The sequence below is a fragment of the Narcine bancroftii genome, chromosome 8 (assembly GCF_036971445.1).
Source record: "Narcine bancroftii isolate sNarBan1 chromosome 8, sNarBan1.hap1, whole genome shotgun sequence".
Classification (NCBI taxonomy): domain Eukaryota; kingdom Metazoa; phylum Chordata; class Chondrichthyes; order Torpediniformes; family Narcinidae; genus Narcine; species Narcine bancroftii.
Window position 1 is genome coordinate 23,223,514 of NC_091476.1, and position 22,328 is coordinate 23,245,841.

Genomic DNA, 22,328 nt, shown 5'->3' on the forward strand with positions numbered 1-22,328 from the left:
TGCAAATGAAAAAGTGAAATTAAAAATTACTGTAATAAGGCTTTTAAACACCTTTTAAAATCCTCTACTATCACACTCTTCTACATCTTCAGCACCGAATAAAGCACCATAATCATCAGTATGAATATCATCGTAAGGATCCTCTTTATCATCTTCATCATCCACAATCCGTTTCTTCCTCATCCAAGTCATCCCATAGATGATTGTCTTCTGTACCATGTTACGAGCCCAGAGGACCCCAAAACCCAGCAGCAATAGATAGTCACCAAGACAAATGGTTACTTAAACAAAACTTGCTTTTAATTACCTTTAAACATGAAAACAAAATCATCACACTTTAACTTATCACTATCAACTTAACTAACCTAACTTAATCTCCTTCTAATTCTAATGTTTGTGTAAGTTCAGAAAAGTCCTTTGATTCATAGTCCAATCTCACTTCTCATTCCTTTAAGTTCACTGGTTGCAGGCAATTCTTATACTGTGCACAAAATTTAACATTTATGAATTTCACCAGGCTTTGGTGCTTGAAAGGTAAATAGTTACCACTCAGAAAGGTTCTTGTTGGTTTTCAGAGAGAGATTTGTTGTTCACTGAACACCCACAACTGACTCCTTTAAACAGCCACTTCAGTGTCTGGCCGAAGAAACTTGCCCCATCAGGGTTTTCCAGCTGATAACCTCTTTCTTTCAGATCATGACAGAGTTCCTTTTTGTTTCCCTTATTTCAAGTGAAACATTAGGTAGTCAGTCCTCTCCTCTTGGATGGCGCACTAGATCATGAGGTGGTTAACTGAGCATCAGCAAAGAACTACAATTTCACAATTGAAATATCCTGGTATGGATATATACTGACATTACCGTTTCACTAGCTTGTAATTAGACATTGGCAGAAAGAAGGTTACAAGTTATCATGCTTTGGGAATACAGACAAAACACCTATTATTCTTGACATGCCAGAAAATTGAACTGTGTACCAAAAAAGGAGAAAAAAAATCAATATTGGTGAAAACTATTGGACCACAAGGGCTTTGACCAGACTGAACCAAGCACTCGCAACCCAGCTTCAAAATGGGGTTTTCCACAAGCTTACCAGCTTGTCCTGTTCCAGTCCCAGCTGCTGCTGCTGACTGTAAAAACTGCAGAACTGATCTCGCTCTCTAAAACGGCCTGTTTTACTCTCCCTGCTTGCAAAACCACATGACCCCCTTAGAGCAGCGGCTCTGACGAGTTCTTTCATCTGTTGCTTTTCAAAACAACAATCCTTTAGTGAAGTCCCTTGGGCACATCAAAGTTTTTGCAAAGGCTCTTGGAGCCGGCCTGTCTGGTTTGAGCAGAGCTCCAGTATTTTAAATGCGATCTAAAAAAAACGGCCCCAATTTATCTCCCAAAAACATATCTATAATCTGTCACAACCATCAAATAAATTCAAAATTCCACATTTCTTGAATAATTTGCAATAGTGTCAGTTTTTATTTTCCTCCATGAATCAATGATCCATTCAGAGATCTGATGCAGTGATGGAGCCTGCATATTGCACCCTTTTGTGTATTTTTTTCTCCATCACATATACAGTTACTCCACTTCATTCTACCATGTCCTTAAATGATTTATTGATAGTACTATCTATTGGTTTGCAAAATATTTGTAAGTCTGCCAGGAATTATTTATGTCAGTGTTTTGTAATCAGTGATTATCAACAAAATTTTTTAGTAGATATGACCTAAACTGATCCCAGATTATTCTTTTTCTTGCATTGGCCACCAGGTCATAAATTCCAGACTTCGTTTATCTGTTTTCTACATCTGTCTTCATCCATCTAGTCTTGTGGATGTTCATATACAATAATTCCTTTTGGCAATTTCTCCAATGCCAGAGTTTTTCTCTTAATTCTGACTAAAGAACTATAGTAAGCCTACATTTCTCATGGCCAATAGTTTTCACCAGTATTGATTTTTTTCTCCTTTTTGGTACACAGTTCAATTTTCTGGTATGTCAAGAGTAATAGGTGTTTTGTCTGTATTCCCAAAGCATGATAACTTGTAGCCTTCTTTCTGCCAATGTCTGATTACAAGCTAGTGAAAAAGTAATGTCAGTATATATCCATACCAGGCAGCTTTTGTGAAATTGTAGTTCTCTGCCAATGCTCAGTTAACCACCTCAGGAGCTAGTGCACCATCCAGCACATGCCATCAAGTCTGAATTCCTTTCTTCTTTGATTCCTTTTGTTCATGGATTAAGTGACGTAATGAGAAACACATTGTCCATTTTGACAACTTTCAATCACTCAGTCAGCAACTTTTTTTTTCCAATTGTGGTCACTTGCTAGGTTTACCTCTGTTAGCACACTTTCTTTTCAGCATTGTCTGGTTTGTTTGATATCTTTCTCCTCTCTGTCACAACTTTCTCTGATAGACGAATTTCTCTTGCTGCTACACAGTTATTTGTCTTCTAAGCAACTTCAATAACTTTTAGTTTAAATGCTGTGTGCGCAACCCAGTTCTGTTCATGCGACTGACACATGACTGCATCACCAGATTTCAGCTCCAATGGTGCCCCAACTTTGCAGATGACACAACAGTAGTTGGCCTTATCAGCAACAACAATGAGTTGCACCACAGAGAAGAGGTGGAAAATCTCGTGAAATGATGCGAGACTAACAACTTGAAGCTCAACATAGACATGAGGAAGATGATCATGGACTTCAGAAGGCCCAGGAACAATCCTCCACTACACATCAACAACTCTATAGTAGAGAGAGTGGAGAGCACCAAGTTCCTCAGAATTTACTTAACTAGTGACCTAATGATAACACTCAACATCTCCTCACTTGTCAGGAAGGCACAACAGTGACTGCACTTCCTGAGAAGACGGAAGCGGGCAAGCCACCATTATATCAACCTTCTATAGAAACACTATCGAGTGCATCCTGGCTGGCTGCATCACAGTGTGGAGTGGATGCTGCAGCGAAATGGATTGGAGGTCAATAATCCACAGGAGTATAAGAGTAGCAGAGAGGATCACTAGAGATCCCCCCCCCCCCCATAGACGTGATCTACTGGGATCATGGTCTAAAGAGGGTTCACAAAATAATTGAGGACCTCTTCCACCTTGTACATAGCATCTTTTGGCTACTCCCTTTGGGGAAGAGATACAGGAGTATCAGAGCCAGAACCCCCAAACTGAGAAACAGATGTTTCACACAGGAAGCGAGCATACTGTACAACCAAAGGAACTGCTCACATCTGAGACTCTCATTTTCATGAAACAACATTTATTTATTTGTACAGATGAAATACTTGTTCTACATATGTATTGTTTGTCTCTATGCGTGTTATGTTTTGTTGAGTCCCTGCATGTTTTGCATTGAGGTCTGGTGAATGCTGTTTCGTCAGGATGTACCTGTATAATCAGATGACAATAAACTTGACTTGACTTGGGGTATTCCATGAGGGCTGTATAAGAACTGAGGACATCTAAGCTACAAAGGAAGGATGTGACCCTACTTCTAACTGATGCATTTTTAAATTATCGCACCAAATTCATCCACTTCCCTCTGTTTTCTCAACTACATCATTTCCTCATTTTTTCATTTACAGTGCCCTGAGTAATGATTGGGACAAAGATACTTTTCTTTTATTTGCTCCTGTGCTCCACAGTTTTAAATTTGTAATCAAACAATTCACTTGAATTAAAGTGCACATTCCAGAGTTTTCTCAAGGTTATTTGTCTACATTTTGGTTTGACCATGTAAAAATTAAAGCACATTTTTACATAGTCCCCTCATTTCTGGGCACCATAATGTTTGGGACATTTGTCTTCAAAGGTGTTTGTGATTACTCAGGTAGGCTTAATTCAATGGTTCTCAACCTTTTTCTTTTCACTCACATAACACTTTAAGAATTTCCTATGCCATTGGTGCTCTGAGTAAGAGATTGCTTAAGGTGGTATGTGGGTGGAAAGAAAATGTTTGAAAACAACTGTTTTAATCGTACCTAATTGACTCCTTATGTGCACGGTTTCATAACTCCAAAGGAAATGCGCCAATGACAATTTTTCTCAAGCAAAATATTTCAGTAACAATTGGGTGATTCTCAACCTTCCCTTCCCACTCAGACACCACCTTAAGCAATCCCTTACTAATCATAGAGCACCCGTGGCATAGGTATATGAGTGCAAAGAAAAAGGTTGAGAATCACTGATTTAATTGCTTCATTGGTGCAGATATAAGAGAGCTAGGCTTGCTTCCAAGCTTTTGATCACCTTTGGAGCATGTAGTTGCCATTGTTCAAAATGACCAAAGTTGTGCCAATGAAAGTCAAAGAAACCATTATGAGGCTGAAAAGCAAGAATAAAAAAGTAAGAAACATGGCCCAAACCTTAAGATTTCCAAAATCAACAGTTTGGAAAATGATTAAGAGGAAAGTGCTCAGTAATTGGAAAGAGACTGATATTCCAAGGAAGACCTCCACTGCAGATGACAGAAGAATTCTCATCATAATGAAAGAAAATCCCCAAACATATGTCCAACTGATCAGAAGTACCCTTCAGGAGGCAGGTGTGGATATATCAATTAATATTATCCTGACATCTTGCTAATGGCAGAAAATCTCTCTGCAAGAAGTATAAATAGAGGAACAATTTAGAAAAACAATGCTGTGCATGAGATAAAGAGTCCAGCAATTGCACAAAATTTGATGTAAAGAAGAATTCGGTGAAAGTCCAGGTCTGGCAGCATCCATGGGATGAGAAAAGCTATAATATCAGAGCTGACAAAACAAAAAACTGCAGCTACTTAAAATCCAGAACAGAAACTACAGAAAACTCTCAGCAAGCCAGGTAACATTCACAAAGAGAAAAGAGTTGATAACCCAAGTTTGTAACACCGCAAGTTAAAGATACCACATCACTGAATGGTGATTGAGCTAAAATACCATCCTTACCCTCTCCTTTCAATTGCTTGTTTGACCTGCTGAGCACTTCCAGCATTCCATTCTCTTGTAAACTGGCTTGGCAGGATGTCTCAAATTGTTGAAATCATTGCTGAGCCCCAAGGGTTTTGGAGAATGAGATGCCATTCTCAAGCTTACATTGGGCTTTGTTGGAATAACATAGGAGGTTGTACTGGGAGGGCAAATTAAAGCGAGAGGCAGCTGGAAGCTCAGGCTCAACTTGCAGAATGAGTGGTGATGTTCTATAAAGTGTTCAACCTATCCACATTTGTCCTGTAGTCATACAGCACAGAAACAGGACGTTAGGCCCACTATATTAACCATTAAGTATCCATCTATCTTAATCCCATTTATCTACACTTGGTCTGTAGCCTTCTATGTCTTGTCAAATTCAAGTGTTGATCCAGATATCTTTTAAATATTGTGTGTATCTGCCTCCAGCAGCCTCTCAGGCAGTGAGTTCCAGATTGCAACCATCCTCCCAGTGAAAAAAAATTCTTAGATATCCTCTAACCCTTTTGTTCTGCATGTTAAATGTATGCTTTTTTAGTTTTTGATGTCTGTGCTTTGGGGAAAAGTTTCTCATGATCCATCCCATCTATGCCCCTCATAGTTTTGTATAACTCAAACAGATCTCTCCTCAGCCTCCTTTAATTCAACAACATTAACATAGCCTATCCAGTGTCTCTTCAGAACCAAAACATTCCATCTCATATAACATCCTCATAAATCTCTACTGCAAATCTCACAAATCCTGTGCATTCGTATACTTCCAATAGTCTGGCAATCTGAATTTTTGATCTCCGTGATCCTAGATTCTATACTCTCAAGAATCAGGGGCTGTATCCTGAATGCCTTATGATCTTGCTGTGCTGCGACCTTCTCTATGGACTTGTACATCAAGGTTCCTCTGTTCCCTAACTCTCTCTAGAACCCTACCCTTCATGATATATGCCCTATCCTAATTGGATTTCCCAAAATGCATCACAAATATGTACAATTTGATGGTGACCGAGTGCTGTGTGACAGATTATAGATATGATTTTGAGAGATAAATTGGTGCAGGTTTTTTAGTGTAGGTCATATGCAAACACTTCAAAACAGATTTCATTTAAAATACTGGAGCTCTGCTCAAGCTAGACATTCCGACTCCAAGAGCCTTTGCAAAAGCTTTGGAGAGTGCCCAAGAGACTTCACTAATGGATTGTTGTTTTGAAAAGCAACAGATGAAAGAACTCGGAGGAGTAGGTTCGGAGCCGCAGGCTGTCTGGGAGTGCTGTTTGCTGTTCTGAGAGAGTCATGTGGGTTTTGCAAGCAGAGAGGGGGTCAAACAGGCTTTTCTCTGAGAGAGAGAGAGATCAGTTCTGCAGTTTTACAGTCAGCAGCAACAGCTAGGACTGAAACAGGACAAGCTGGCAAGTTTGTGGTAAAACCCCATTTGGAGACTGGTTGTGAGTGTTTAGTTCAGCCTGGTCAAAGCCCTTGTGGTTCATACAAGAGGAGAGGACTGGCTGCCTAATGTTTCACTTGAAATAAGGGAAACAAAAAGGAACTGTCATGACCTGAAAGAAAGAGGTTATCATCTGGAAAACCCTGATGGGGCAAGTTCCTTTGGCAAGACACTGAAGTGGCTAATTAAAAGGAATCAGTTGTGGGTGTCCAGCAAACAACAAATCTTTCTCTGAAAACCAACAAGGGAACCTTTCTGAGTGGTAACTATTTATCTTTCAAGCACCAAAGCCTGGTGAACTTCATAAATGTTAAATTTTGTGCACAGTATAAGAATTGCCTGCAACCAGTGAACTTAAAGGAATGAGAAGTGAGATTGGACTATGAATCAAAGGACTTTTCTGAACTTACACACACATTATATACTCGTGCGCTTAGAATTAGAAGGGGGTTAAGTTAAGTTAGTTACGTTGATCGTGATAAATTAAAGTGTGATTCTGTTTTCATGTTTAAAGATAATTAAAAGTAACTTTTGATAAAGTAACCATTTATCTTGGTGAATATCTATTGCTGCTAGGTTTTGGGGTCCTCTGGGCTCATAACAGAGGCAGCGCAGAATCAGGCCGTTCAGCCATCACATCCATATGTCCTTTATTTACCCATCTACAAGGTGCATGGATCCTTTATTGTCATTAACATAAATGCACAAAATTTGTTTACTATTGTCCGACCTGTAAAGGCACACAAAGAGGTACCACTGATCCAACATCCCTACCAAGAATAAATAAAAGCAACTGAAAGCCCCTCCAGAAACATTGAGTATCTGTAGATCCCGCCACCTCCTCTGATGCCACTGCCTCCTGCACTCTCGTAACCCCTGTAGCTGGGCATTCCAGCAGTAATTAAGTGCTTTACTGTCGTTGCGTGAGAAAATGCAACAAAACTTTAAAAAGAGTTTCAGGCATCCAAGTCGCACTTCTCAGCCCATTCCAAATCACCAATACAATTTTAATGCTGTCAGCACCAGAAGCTCTTTGGGAGCCACGCTTGCCAATGGCACATTCATGAATATACATGGTCTCATTTCTCCTTACAAAATATATGACTATGAGTCATAGAACCAATATAGATTGTATCTTTTCTCATTACAAAATTTCTGAGTGTGAATCATTGAAGCAAAGGATCATGGAAAGAAATAGCATGGGAAAAGGCCCTTCAACCCACGGACTCCACTTCAATCATCTGTCCACACTGATCCTACATCCATCCCATCTTTATATTTTCATATTCTCATCAATTTCACTTAGATTCTACCATCCACCTGCAAATGGGACAATTTACAGTGGTCAATTAACCTTCTAACTCACACGTTTTTTGGGATATGGGAGGAAACCAGAGCAACCTAGAGGAAACCTGCACTGTCATGGAGAGAACATCCAAGCTGCACACAGTCAGCACCCAAGGCCAGGAAACACTATATGAGCCAGACAGGCGATGCACAATATTATTAAGATAGGCTACATTCAGAAGTCTGTCTCTTTCCTAATGAACAAGCCAAGCACAGAATGGTGTCAAGCATGGCAGAGTCCATCACTCCAACAGTGTTTTGATTCTCTCTCAGCAAAATCTTGCATTTCACATCCAACATTCCAATGCAGCTAATGTACAATGTACTTAAAAGTGTTACATCCTTGAATGATGAGAGTCCTTGGTCCATGGCCACCCATTAGTATGAGGATCTGATCAGTAATGAGAAACTCAATTCCCTTCAAGCAATTTGTTCCACTTCAGATGTAAAGTCACTACTATCTGCATCAGTGAGCTGCAAAATGCAGCTGACAGATGCATACTTTAGGAGGCCAAGCTCCAAGTTACAGACAATAGATTCAATGAAGTATATGAGAAAACGGGTCTCAGACTGAATATAGGCCTACTACCAACCTATGCCTACAGAAAAACACTGTCCCTGACAACAAAGGTACAATAATGCAATACCTTTGTGACTTTGCCAATTTTCTGGTCTATTGGATGTAATTCCTATTATTTCATCCTCACTGTTTTATTTTTTTTTATGCACGAGTCTCACCCTATAAGTTGTATATTCTGAACCTAAGATGATCATTTCAAAGAAGGACTTGGTCATAGGTTACCATATATATATATATATATATATGGTAACCTATGTATATACACACACACACACACACAGTGTGTTTGCATTTGTTGTTTTTGCAATACTGCTTAAATTAAATGGTATATATAATCTTTGTTAACCTATGACCATGTCCTCCTTTAGAATGACCACCCTAAACTCCCAGTTCATATTTCACATTAGGGTGAATGGCTATCTACCAAACATCAGGATAACCAAACAATTGGATACTGGATCATCATAGTTTTATTGTATACAAAATCTTGGAAAATGTGTAAAACTCTCTGATTCACAAATCACCAAAGGTCACAAATGCTTTTATTGCCTGTATTTGTGAAGATTTCAAATGCCTGCAGCATTTCTGACCAAAAGGATATGCAAAGGGAGAAAAATGATATGCAAATATCAGGGCAAAAATGATCTCTATGCAGATATGGCAGACACACTGTAGCCTTTGTGAAGGAATTGGATATGGTGAAAAAGATGAAGAAAGTTCATAAAGATGTCAAAAGGAATGGTCTTCTGAAGTAGAGTGCTGTTCTGGTAGACCACGAAAGCAAACAAAAATGGCCTCCTTCTGTGCTTTAAACGTTAGTGGCAGGGACTACCAATAGTTACCTCAAGGTCCCACTGATGCTGCTGTTTCCACCAAGATGTGCAACTCAATATTAGCAGCCTCTCCCAGACCAACATCCCCAAATCACTCACTGGCACAACCAATCGAGGACTTCTGAATCAGTCATTTTACTCCCAAGACACAAGAAATGAGCAGATGGTTCGGACATTTCAACAATACGAGCAAAGCCTACTTAAAAGTCATGCGTTCTCATCGAATGCAAGGAGCCTTTGGTCCACGGTCGGAGGATCTGATCAGACGACGAGGAACTCAATTCCCTTTGGCAGGGGCACATCCACAAGTCAGGAGGGCCACGACCCTCCAATGCGGCCCCCGCAAGCACCTTCTTCCCCAGCCGAGAACTGGAGTGCGTCTTCCACCCTGGCGATTGCCTAAAAATCCCCCAGAAGCAAGAACCGAACGATCCCTTTGGCTTTGAGCCCAAGGATATCCCGACCCCCCACCCCCGGCCGCCCGAACGAACCAGCCTTGGGCTCAAGGCAACTCGGCGGCATCATCAAGCCCAGTCGCCATGGTGATTCCGGGCGGGTTATCACTTCCGGGTCAGCCGCTGCCGAGTGAGGTGTCCGCTGGCCGGGGGTCGAGCCCTGACCGGGCGGTCATTGAAGCCGATCAGCGTTGACCCCCGGGCGGTGGGGTCGGAGGTCGGAGGTCGTTAAGCGCAGCGGCCGCCTTGATCGCCGGTCGAGCGGAAAGAAGAGGACAGAGCAGGTAGGGAGACTCCAGCTCTGCTGACAGGTGGTTGACTCACTTGTTTCCGACCGCAAAAGCTCGGCTCCTCGGCTTTATAGATATATCTTTGTTTTCTGAAAGATGTCACGGGTTCAACCCCTGTCATTCGGAGACGGGGGGCCAGACCTGCTGTGACACTCGGGAGGATCTCAGCGAGCGCTTGGAGAAAGGTGAAGGAGATAGTTAAATCCTTGCACTTTCGCCCACGTTTTGTTCTATTTCCCGAAGGCTTTTTTTTAAGCGAACGCCCTCCTCGAGAACCCAAACGTCAAACATCAGCCTCTGAAGCCCAAGCGGCATTATTTAGCGTTATTTGAGCTGTTTGTCGAGGGAGGATTGCTCAAGCCTTATCATGTGATGGAACCCCCCCCCAGATTTACATGAGGCTTTCTGCGACCCTTTGTGCCTCGGTAGGAGCAGAGAAACCTTGAATCCGAGTTCTTTTTAAACCATTTGTAACCCATTCAAGTACTCGCTTCGGCTCCGACTAAATACGTGGCTCTCTGTGCTTGTAGCAGGCGAGAGGGTAGACGGAGTTAACGGGGCTCTGGCACTTGAATTAGAAATTCTGGGGGAGGGGGGGTTTGTCTGGATGACACTCTTGGTTGGGGGGTTTGGGGGCTGGGGGTGGGGAGAGAGAGAATGGGTGCAACGTCTCCTGCTGATTGTTAGGTCCTGTCAACGAGTTCCCAGCATCTGACACGTTTATGTTTTTCCAAGCCTTGGTTTTGATTTCCCTGCTGAGTTGAATCTGTCACTGAGGGAATATTGATTTTCTTTTTTAATTTTAACACGTCCGGTTTGGAGGATTTAAATCTGCAATCGCCGGACTTGTGTGATACGCAGAAGTGCCAGGGAAACTCAGCAGGTGCATAGGAAGCGAAGGTACTATAGAAGCCAATGTTTCGGACCACTTTTGCCAAGGAAGTGTGATGGACATCAATTTGAAAGTGTTCCAACAGAATAATGGAAGAAGGCGGAGATTTTAAACTTGGTTTTGAGATGAACATTTTGGACACTATTTGGTCCACTATTAACTTTTCTGAGATCAGTATGGAAGTCGCAATGCTGCACAACTCCGTGTTGGCAACTCAAGTAGCCTGCAATTTTAAATCCCTAAGCTTAATTTAGAGTATGTGATATCTGTTCCTTCTTGTAGGGCTGCTGGAATACCGACCAGATTGAATGTGTGTGGTGAAGGGGAGATGGTGGGGGGGGGAGGGGGGGGGGCAAGGTGGTGGAGGAATTAGGGGCGTTGATAGAAATGTGGCAGGGAAATGGTGTATTGGGGAAGTTAATGGAGGAAAGAGATCGCTCTGTGAACTGATGTAGACTCGAAAGAAATATGATATTAACAAAAGTCACTAATTAATATTTTTGTTTCTGCTTAGTTATAACAGCAGTTGTAATGGAGATGAGTGCTGAAAATTGTGGGATCATTTGTTCTTGAGTTATTTTAAGTGTGTCATTTTATTCCTTTGAATTTTATAAATCTTGTTGAAGAGGAGATGAAGGAAAGGATATGTGAAAGTGGAGAATAAAAGAAGATTTCTAAAGCTTTTGGATACATCCTCTATTATGATGAGCAAAACAAGAAAAATTATCTAAACGATATGGTTTAACTACTGATTCTAATGAGCTGGAGGCCCAGGTGTGATATATAGATATGTTTTTTTGGAGATAATTTGTTTGTTAGAGTAGGTTACATACAAACATTTAAAACAGATCTTATTTAAAATCCTGGAGCTCTGCCCCATGTTAGACATAACAGGGCCTCAGAGCTTTTGCAAGAGCTTTGAAGAATACTCAAGAGACTCCACTAATGGGTTGTTTTTACAAAAGGCAACAGATGAAAGATCTTACTGGAGCTGCAGATTGTCTGGAAGAGAACTTGTTGTTCTATGAGGGTCATGTGGTTTTGCAAGCAGAGAGAGTCAAACAGGCTTTCTCTCAGAGACACACACACACACATCACTTTTACAGTATTACAGCCAGAAAGAAGCAGCTGGGACTGAAACAGGGCAAGCTTATGGAAAGCCCATTTGTAAGACTGCCTAGTCAAAGCCCTTGTGGTTCATACAAGAGGAGAGGACTGGCTATCTAATGTTTCACTTAGAATGAGAAACAAAAAGAAACTCTGTGGTGACCTGAAAGAAAGAGGTTATCATCTGGAGAACCCTGAAGGGGCAAGTTCCATCAGCACAACACTGGAGTGGCTGATGGAAGTACATCAGTTGTGGATGTCCTAGAGCAACAAATCTCTCTCTGAAAACCAACAAGAATCTTTCTAAGTGGTAACCATTTACCTTTCAAGTACCAAAGCCTGGTGAACTTTATAAATGTTAAATTCTGTGCACAGTATAAGAATTGGCTGCAACCAGTGAACTTGGAGGCATGAGAAGTGAGATTGGACTGTGAACCAAAGAACTTTTCTGAACTTACAGAAGGGGGTTAAGCAAGTCAATAGAGATAAGTTAAAGTTTGATTCTGTTTTCATGTTTAAAGATAATTAAAAGCAACTTTTGTTTATGTAACCATTTATCTTGGGTTTTGGGGTCCTCTGGGCCCGTAACACAGGATTCTTGTCTTTGTTACACATTTTGCTATCTTTTTTGCTCCTGTGCTCCACGCTCATAAATGCGCATTAGTAGTAATCTATTTCTTAATCCCTGGGTAGCACAAATCATAGTGCTAAATGTTAAGGCTATTGTATGAGATTCAAGATTTCTTTATTATCATGTAATAAAACGGGTATAATGTTACATTAAATGTGTTTTAGTTTGCTGTAAGATGGATAGATTTATCATCATAGAAATTGCCGGGTGCCTCTTGCAGTTAAAGAAAGAGAAGCAAAAGAGAGCCACCCATCCCCTCCAGAGTCGCTGAGTATCCGTGGATTTGTCTCAAGCACTCCCATATCCTCTGCAGCCACACAGACCAGTCCAAACCATTGGCAATCTGAGCTTCAGGTCCAAACATCCAAGACAATCTGGAAACCTTCAATGGCCTCAGCACCCGCTTGAATCGCATATCTGATATCTGGTACCCTTTCAGCCAGTCAAGTAGTCCACAGTCTGGTGTGAGCCATTTGAGTGCTCAGCTGCAGCCTATGTAGGTTTCCACTTTGAGTCACAAATAGCCCTCAGCTGTGTATACTTCAGCCACAGAGCACCTTACTTGTCTGCTACCATGGTCACCGTCCCATAGAGTTGTCTCCTCTGCTTGTCCTACTCAAATGAATGGTAGTCTCCCTATTTTCTGGTGCCCTGCCCCAGTACTCTGATTGACGGGAGTCTGCAGCCCTTCATAGCAGCTGCCAAACACAGGTGCCACCATCCTGGGTCCTGACCCCACTATCATTGTTGGACTGGGCAGGAGAACTTGATGGATGAGCACTATGTATCCTCTTCTCGCTCTCTGCAGGTCTGCACCAGCAGCTCCAGGAGAACTGCCATTTTTTAAAATGTTCCACTCTGCAATGTCAACATGAGATTTGTAATATCAGAATTTTATAAATATTATATTTATCATCTCTTCTCATGCCTAATATGATTTGAGCAATTTTCTTTTGTTAATTTTTTCATTCCTCAGGATCTTATAATGCCAGTTATTTAACATTCCAATTTTCATTCAGGGGCTTTGAAGAATTTCTTTTAGATACTACTAAACTTTGTTTTGGCCACATTTGGAATATAGTGTGCAATTCTGGATGCAATTCAGGAAAGATGTGGAGACTTTGGAGAGGTTGCAGAGGAGGTTCATCAGGTTGTTGCCTGGATTAGAGGGTGTTAGTTTCAAGAAGAGGTTGGATAAAATTAGATATTTTTCTCTGGAGCATCAAAGGTTGAGGCAACCTGATAGAAGTATCTAAGAGGCATGGATAGGGTAAATGTTTTTTTTTTCCTTACTGTACTTAGTAACAACCATTTTCCTGCCTTGGGCAGTTTAACACCAATTAAACAATTGTGTGATTTAGGTAACTTGTACAAAATTACAAATTTAAAATATTAAACCCACCAATTTTAAAGAATATATAAATTTGAATTGTAAGAAGGATTGGTTGGATAGGGAAATTTATTTTCAAATCTAAATGTAAAAATTCAATTTAGAGAACCCAGAAGGATTTTTCATCTTTAGAAGATGGAAATACACTACTGGGATTATCGAAGTGAAAACCAGAAATTGTTTTTAAAGGGGAAGCCACTGAAACAAAAAGAAGGAAGAACCAGATTCTATATGTGGACAAAGAATGGAGAGAATTGGCTCAGATCTGTTACTGTAGATTTCTGTGCTATTTAATGTTATCACCAGAAAGTGGTAGGAAAAAAAATCTCTCTTAGCCTGAGTAAGAAAATACAATTGCATGTTTTTGTGTGGGAGATCTGCCTTAATTTAACATTTTCAATTTTAAAATTCAGTTTTAAATATCTCCAGGACCTTGCCAATATGAACTATTTAATGCTATTGTAATGCTGAGATTTGTGTAAATGATTGGAAGGGTCATAGTTCCCAAAGCTTTGAATGAATGAAGTTTTCTCCCTACCATTCTGTAGTTTGTTATGATTGCTGCGATTTATCAAGAAATCTATTGTGTGTTTACTAAATAGTAGAGGTAAGTAGATGACCATTGGTCATTTTCACTTTGAGCAATATGTTATAGTTACAGCAGGCTTCCAATATGCTTGGATATAATACTTTTACCAGATGACATACTTGTGTGACATTTATCCTGTGTTTTCCTGGGCATGAAAGGAGATCAATGGCAACAATTACTCTCCTGACTAAACAGAAAGTTAGTGTCTATGGTCATTGAGTGAAGCTCTTGCTCATTAAAAACTGGAGGCTCCTCATCAACCCATGTCTATTGGTACCAAAGGAGAAAAAGCAGAAAATATGTGGTCTATGGAGCAGTTTTTCTTTAAATTTTCTTTATAAACAGTTTTTGTCACTATTTTTACATGCTCTGGGTTGTGGAATCTTGAATTGTGTCCAAATGTAATGGATTTCTTGTGACAAGGCATCTTCGTGCAAGATTCATTGTAATATTACGGGCCCCGAGGACGCCAAAACTGAGCAGCAATAGAAATTCACCAAGACAAATGGTTACTTAAACGAAAGTTACTTTTAATGTTCTTTAAACCTAAAAAAGGATCAAATTTTAACTTGTTACACATGCACTTAGAATTAGAAGGGGGTTAAGTTAATAGTATGTAATGAGTGTAGAAGTTCAGAAAAGTTCTTTGATTCACAGTCCAATCTCACTTCTCACTCCTCCAAGTTCACCAGTATCTGGCATTTCTTATACTGTGCACAGAATTTAACACATGAATTTCACCAGGCTTTGGTGCTTGAGAGGTAAATAGTTACCGCTCAGGAAGGTTCTTGTCTGTTTTCAGAGAGATATTTGTTGCTCGTTAGACATAAACTGATTCCTTCTGAACGGGCACTTCAGTGTCTTGCTAAAGAAACTTGCCCAATCAGGGTTTTCCAGATGATAACCTCTTTCTTTCAGGTCATCACAGAGTGTGATAGTACAGATTCTATCACCAATGTACAGATGATGGTGTAGGATGACTGTGATTGGCTGAGAGTGTAGCCACACCTACTGGCAGATCTTAAAGGATTGCTCCTGGCCAGACCAGGTCATTCTGGACTGGTTGACCTACTTGTGATATGCTCCAGTCTTTTAGTTAATAAAAGCCTTGGTTTGGATCAACAAGTCTTTGGTTCTTTCGACGTGCATTACACAGAGTTCCTTTGCTGTATCCCTTTTCTCAAGCAAAATACCACACAGCCAGCAATCTCCTCTTGTATGGACCACAAGGGCTTTGAATAGGCTGAAGTCAGAACTCACAGCCCATCTTCCAAAATGGGGTTTCAAACAAGTTTTCCAGCTTGACCTCTTCCTCTCTCTCTCTCTCTCTCTCACTCAAGAGAAAGCCACATGACCCTCTTAGAACAGCAAACTGCACTCAGACAGACTGTGGCACTGGACCCAATCTTCTGAGTCCGTTCATCTGTTGCTTTCAAAAACAATAATCCATTACTCCACAGCATGTCAAATTAACACCTACTGGTAAAGTCTCTATAGACATTCTTCAAAGTTTTTGCAAAGGCATTCGGAGCCTGGACTATCTGGCTTGAGCAGAGCTCTGGCATTTTAAATGAGATCTGTGTTATGAAGTGTTTGTTTGTAAGTACAATGTAGATGCATTGAAATCCTACTTGCTGCAGGTGTACATAAGATACACCAACTGCAATGGTAAAAATTTAAATGACCACAAATATAAGACAGAAAAAAAGATAATAAATATCAAAATATAGATGTTCACAATTGCAGTTAGTGCAAGAAAAAAAATGGGTAGACAGATATGTAGGCTTCCAGGTCTTGAATGTACTAACCCTCTCCATTGCCATTCTTTCCATGAAGACAGATAATGGTCCTTCTGCCTCCCTTTTCAGAAGTCCACAGTAAGCTCTTTGGTCTTACTGACTTTAATGTGAATTCCCAATGCAAAATAGCACATAATAGTTGTTGAGAGCTAGTACGCATGTAATTTTTAATTTCAAACCCTAGATCTTTTTACTTGCATCAAACAGAATGTAGGCAAAAGGTAGAGAACTATAGGCCAGTTCATTGAACATCTGTAGTTGGGAAAAGGCTTGAAGCTATCATGAAAGTAGAAATGGCCAGCATCTGGAGCAAAATGAATCCATCAGGCAGGTGCTGCATGGATTCAGCAATGGCAGGTCCTGGTTGACAAACTTACTGGAGTTCTTTGAGGATATAATGAGAGCAGAAAATAGATAGGAACAGGTAGACGTTAATTTCCTAGATTTCCAGAAGACTTTCGATAAGGTGCAACATAAAAGACATAGACAATAAGAATGTATGGAGTTGTGGGGTGATATATTATCATGGATAGAGAATTGGTTGAGCAATAGAAAGTGGAGAGTTGGGATACAGGAGTTGTTTTCTGGTTGGCAATCAGTGGTGAACAGGGGTTGGTGGTAGCCCCACAACTATTCATATATTTACTAACGATATAGAAGAGGAGAAATAGTGTGCATCTAAGTTTGCTGATGACACAAAATTGAGTGGAAAAGAAAATTAAAAAGGATATGGAGAGCCTGCAGAGAGATATAGATAGGTTAAGTGAGTGACAAGGGTCTGGCAGATGGAGTACAATGTTGGTAAATGTGAGTAGATACACTTTGGAAGGAAAAATGGAAGATCAGATTATTATTTAAATGGAAAGTGATGGCAGCATGCTGGCTTGGAGAAGGACTTGAGAGTGCTTGTACATGAATTGCAAAATATTGGTTTGCAAGTACAAAAGGCAAGAGGCATACTAAATCTTCCAAAATCCTTATGTTTTCATTTGAATACACTATTTGACGTGGATTTTATTAAAGAATAGTGAGTCTCTAAGGTTGTCTTAAATATGTGCTAGAACTTTGAAAAACATCTGTCAATACCTCTTCAGATCTGTCCTTCCAAATTTTTGTTACTTTGGGGAAAGTGTTTCGGTGATGGATGGAGAAGAATGTGCAAAATCTATATTGAAATTATTGTCACTGTAATAAAATCAATTGTCTACAATTGACTCCCGTGGTTTCAAAGTGCATATTTGCTGCCATAGCATGACCTATGGAAATTTTGTGATTTCCTGGTTATGTTAGAAGAGATGGTAAGATTTCAGGAAAACTGAGGGGTTTTTCAAGCTGAGATGAAAATAGAATTTATTATCGGCCTGCAGAAAAAAAAATTTGTATCAGATCAATATCAGGATGGAATGGTTATCGTAACTCTGTTATAGCACCGGTGATCGGGACCAGGGTTTGAATCCTGCACTGTCTGTATGGAGTTTGTGCATTCTCCGTGTGTCTGCGTGGTTTTCCTCCGGGTGCTCTGGGTTCCTCCCACCATTCAAAAACATGCTGGGATGTAGGTCAATTGAGTGTAATTGGATGGCGCCAGCTCGTGAGCTGAAAAGGCCTGTAACTGTGTTGTATGTCTAAAGTTAACATTTATAAATTTAAATTTAGATACAATGATAAACTTGAATTTCCAGCTTTAAGGATGAACTTCCTATATTATTAAAAAATAGCTTAATATCATTGAAATGCCAAAGCAAAGAATTCTCTGCAAACAAGTGTTGTCTTACCACTGGACACTGAGGATCTGCAGCGTATGTAATGATTGGGACAGAAAATTTGATGTTAACATGATGTCAATATGGTTGACAAATGTTATGATGTCCTTGGTAGGTGTAATGAAGATGGTGAAATTTCCTGGATTGTTAATGTTAAGAATAAAAATTATGATGGGAGAATAAAGATAAAATTACACTGGTTACAATGAGAATATTCTTGGAGTATAAGGAAAACTGGTTCCAAATGCACACTATTATCAGAGCAAAGCTTAGAATATCAAATTAAGTTTTGATTTTAATCACTTCCTTTGCAAATTGGTGGTTTTCCTTCCAGAGATGGCATCTGAAGCATTCAGTTCATTTGTGATAAATCATATTATGATGTGATTGGTTCAGGATAACGACCATACTGGCAGATTGTCGTATAGTAAATTGATTGTATAAATGACATCCTAGGAGTTGATGATTTCATTTTCTAGTTGGGCTTGTGTCGTACACTGCCTTGAAGTGCCAGAATTGTATTTTATTCCTTTAGAATTGTAGAGATGAGCTTATTGATTCTCGACGTGTTGAGGAAGGCAACAGGAATCATTGTAAAGTAGTTCTCAAGAAGTACTTGAGAAAATGGAAAAGGGAAATTACATTAACATCCTGTTCTCTGAAACAGTGACAAAAATCTGGGGGTAATTTATTTTGTTATTTGGATAGAAAAGTCAAAAACAATAAATTTACTGGAACATTTTCTACTCAAATCAGTGAGTATACTTGGGTTAGTGGGTGAGATAGTATTATCTTGGAACAAAACTAATTAAATAATTTTTATAAGTAGTTCATACCATGGACTGGCAATTTTGATCATGAGGAAACATATAAGAATGAGGTTTGTGTTCAGAAAATGGTAATTCCCCACTTGGCTACAGTGATACTGCTAAAAAGTATTCCATTGACGAGTAAATGGTTTAGAGCATCCGGTGGTCATTTGAAGGGGACTAAACGCAAACAAATTAATTTTTCAATTGCATTACTCAAAAGTGTTTGAGAAATTCAGCAGGTCACACAGTATCTATAGGAAGTAAAGGGTAGTCAACATTTTGGGCCTGAGCAAAATTCAGATGAACACTTGAATTTAAAAAGGTAAAGGAGAGGAGGGAAGAAGGGGTAGTACACAATGGGCTAACAGATGAGAGGTGGTTATAGGTGGTGGGTAGAAGAGAAAAAAGCTGAGGTGATCGGGGAATGGGTAAGCTCTCCAAATGGAGAGGGAAGAAGTTGGGGAACGGAGGAAAGGAGAGAGGGATAGGGGAGGGGTTTAATGAAAAGTGGAAAAGTCGATGTTTGTGCTGAGCAATGGTCTAAGTAAACAATTGAAATATCTATATTTGAGCCAAAAATCAAACTGATTTTAGAGCTTTACATCCCATGAGTATCTCTATTAATTTGAACTGTAGAATCGACCAAAAGATTGATTTCACAAAATTGATTTCTTTGAAGGCATTAAAGAAAACCCTTTCAAAAATAATATCCAAAGTATTGTTTTAAATTGTGCTAATGTAATTTTACAGTCAACAAAACATTAGCATGTTCTTCCCTTAAAATTAAGGAAGAGGAAGTACAGTTTTATTGCAAGGTGAGTTTCCATGGTGATCAGTGTAAATTAGATTTAAGTGCTGTAATTTTATGTTGAATGCACTGTTGCTCCTTGTGGAGGGTGGGGAGGAGACTCCATGGAGGATCAGTGGACTCTGAACTCCTGTAAATATTTTGAACATATTGAATAGTACCTAATATTAGCCCAATTAGGTAATTTTCACGAGGTGGGGTTGCGTGGATGGAGAAAACTTGTGCATAGAATGAGATAAGTTGGTGAGCAAGGGAAAACTCAAATGAATTTGAAACTAATTTTGTGAATCAGTCTGTCACCTGCAACAGTGTCACCAAAGAATCTCAGTAGTGTAAAAACAATGCTGGACAAACTCAGCCGGTCAAACTATGTCCTTTATGTAACAAAGGTAAAATTACATAACTGACATTTCGGTCTTGAGCCCTTCATCAAGGTATGAAAAGTTGTCAGCGGGCATCTGAACAAAAGAAGGGGGTGGGGGAAGAAGGGGGGGTGGCAATGGCAGGAGAAGATAGGTGGAGAAGGGAGGGAGGGGACAGCAACAATGAGGGGAGGAGGGATAGGCGGGTGGTGGGGGAAGGGAGGGGAGAACTGGAAAGGGGAGGGGAAAGAAAAAGCGAGCTGGTTAGCAGAATGCAGGGGTCAATGTTAATACCATATGGCTGGAGAGTGCCCAGATGGAAAATAAGGTGTTTTTCCTCCAATCTGGGACAGTACATAAGGCCAATGACAGACATGTGAGCATGGGCGTGTGACTCAGAAATGAAATGATTAGCAGAGGTGCTTAGCGAAGCAATCTGACAACCTATGAATGGTCTCTCGGATGTAGAGAAGTTTCAGTAGTGAACAGTATTAAGCCTTTCACTACTCAATCCTTAAAAGAAAAAAAAAATCTTGGCTTTTGTTTGTGTGGAGTGGCTTAGTAGAAACAATTTGAAAGAGAACTTAATAAAAGCAGCTTTGGTTTTCCAGCAACTAAATAGGTAATGGTTAATTTATCAGCCTGGCTTTCTCTTGTTTGTTTGTTGCAGTGATTCAGTTTTACCAATCTTCTCTGGCTACTAGATGACACAGTTATCAGGCATGTATTTTCATTTTTGCTTTGTTTCTTGTTTGAGGGTAGATGATATTCTTGTAAATGATATGATGTACATTGACAAAGCTGCTTTAGAATTGGTGGATTACCACACTAGTTATTGTTTTTAAATAAAATTACCTTAAAACATTTTGTCACTAATCCCTTTTACACAGTCTCTTCAAAGCAGGAATATTGTGCCTTTATTGCACCATGCTGTTCTGTATAATAGGTACGAACACTGAATGGAGGCTCATTCTAGTCCTACCTTTAAGACTGCAGTGGAGTAGTCACAGAATCGAATCAATGTAAGAAGGGCGAGCTGGCTGGCTGGGACCAGGATGGGAAAGTTTGTGTATGTTACACTAGACGTCAATGCTGTTATGTTACAAGTCATGCCTCTTTTGCTTCCAGGATGCCAACATGCTTTGTAGCACTTACTTACCTCAACAGTGATGAAATGTTTTGAAAGGCTGATGTTGAAGCAGATCAGTTCCTATCTGAGCCGTGACATGGATCCATACCAGTTTGCCTATCATAGAAATAGGTCTATGGTGGATACCATCTCACTGGCTCTACCCAAAGCCCTGGAACACCTGAACAGCAAAGATACATACATCAGGATGCTCTTTATTGACTAGAGTCTGGCATTTAATACCATCATCCTCACAAAACTGATCAGCAAACTCCAAGATCTGAGAGTTAACACTCCATTTTGTAATTGGATCATGGATTTCCTCACCTCCTGACCACAATCAGTGAAGATTGGTAAGAACTTCTCCTCCACAATCTCCATCTGGTACTGGAGCACCACAGGGCTTTGTTCTTAGCCTCCTGCTCTACTCGCTTTACACCTACAACTGTGTAGCTTGGTACAACAATAACACCACCTACAAATTTGCCAACAATATCACAGTAGTGGGTTGTATAAAGGAAGGTGATTAGTCAGCATACAGGATGGAGATTGAAAACTTGGCTGAATAGTGCACCAATAATAACCTTGCACTCAATGTCACCAAAACTAAAGAATTGATTGTTGACTAAGAAATGAAAGCCAGCGATATACAATCTAGTGATCACTGGTGACCAGAGGTGGAGAGGGTGAGTAAATGAGGTTCTTGGGAGTTACTATCTTGAATGATCTTTCCTGGACCCAACACATCATGAAGAAAGTCTGTCAGTACCTCTAATTCCTCAGGAGTTTGCAGAGGTTTGGTATGACACCAGAATCCCTACAGATGAGTGGTAGAAACTATGCTGCCTGGCTGCATCGTGGTCTGGTATGAGAACACCAATACTTCTGAGTGTAAAGCCCTGCAAAAGATGGTAGACACAGCCCAAGATATCACACAATTGAGTACATATAACAGTGGTTCTCAATCTTTTTCTTTCCACTCAACTACCATTTTAAGTATTTCCAAATGCTGTGGGTGCTCTGTGATTAGTAAGGGATTGCTTAAGGAGGTATGTGAGTGGGAAGGGAAGTTTGAGAATCACTGCTCTAGACCTAATTGTTACTGAAATATTTTGCTTTGGAAAAATTGTCATTGGCCCA

General features: G+C 40.1%; 2 protein-coding genes across 19 annotated transcripts in view; one reads left to right on the top strand and one right to left on the bottom strand.

Annotated features, from left to right (window-relative positions):
* Nucleotides 1-10,241, bottom strand: part of LOC138740483 (bone morphogenetic protein 15-like) — a 141,560-nt gene extending 131,319 nt beyond the window's left edge. For 10 of the 11 annotated variants that reach the window (XR_011342947.1, XR_011342945.1, XR_011342941.1 and 7 more), the window contains exon 1: nucleotides 9,171-10,241. The gene's annotated coding sequence lies outside the window, so the exon portion shown is untranslated. The remainder of the gene's footprint in view (nucleotides 1-9,170) is intronic. The other variant, XM_069893203.1, reaches the window with a different exon arrangement.
* clcn5b (chloride channel, voltage-sensitive 5b) overlaps nucleotides 9,706-22,328 on the top strand; it is a 72,639-nt gene continuing 60,016 nt past the window's right edge. For 3 of the 8 annotated variants that reach the window (XM_069893184.1, XM_069893182.1, XM_069893191.1), the window contains exon 1: nucleotides 9,706-9,900. The gene's annotated coding sequence lies outside the window, so the exon portion shown is untranslated. Of the gene's footprint in view, nucleotides 9,928-10,014; nucleotides 10,092-10,244; nucleotides 10,332-20,729; nucleotides 20,780-21,224; nucleotides 21,542-22,328 lie in introns of those variants that run through there. The other 5 variants (XM_069893183.1, XM_069893186.1, XM_069893187.1 and 2 more) reach the window with 5 other exon arrangements.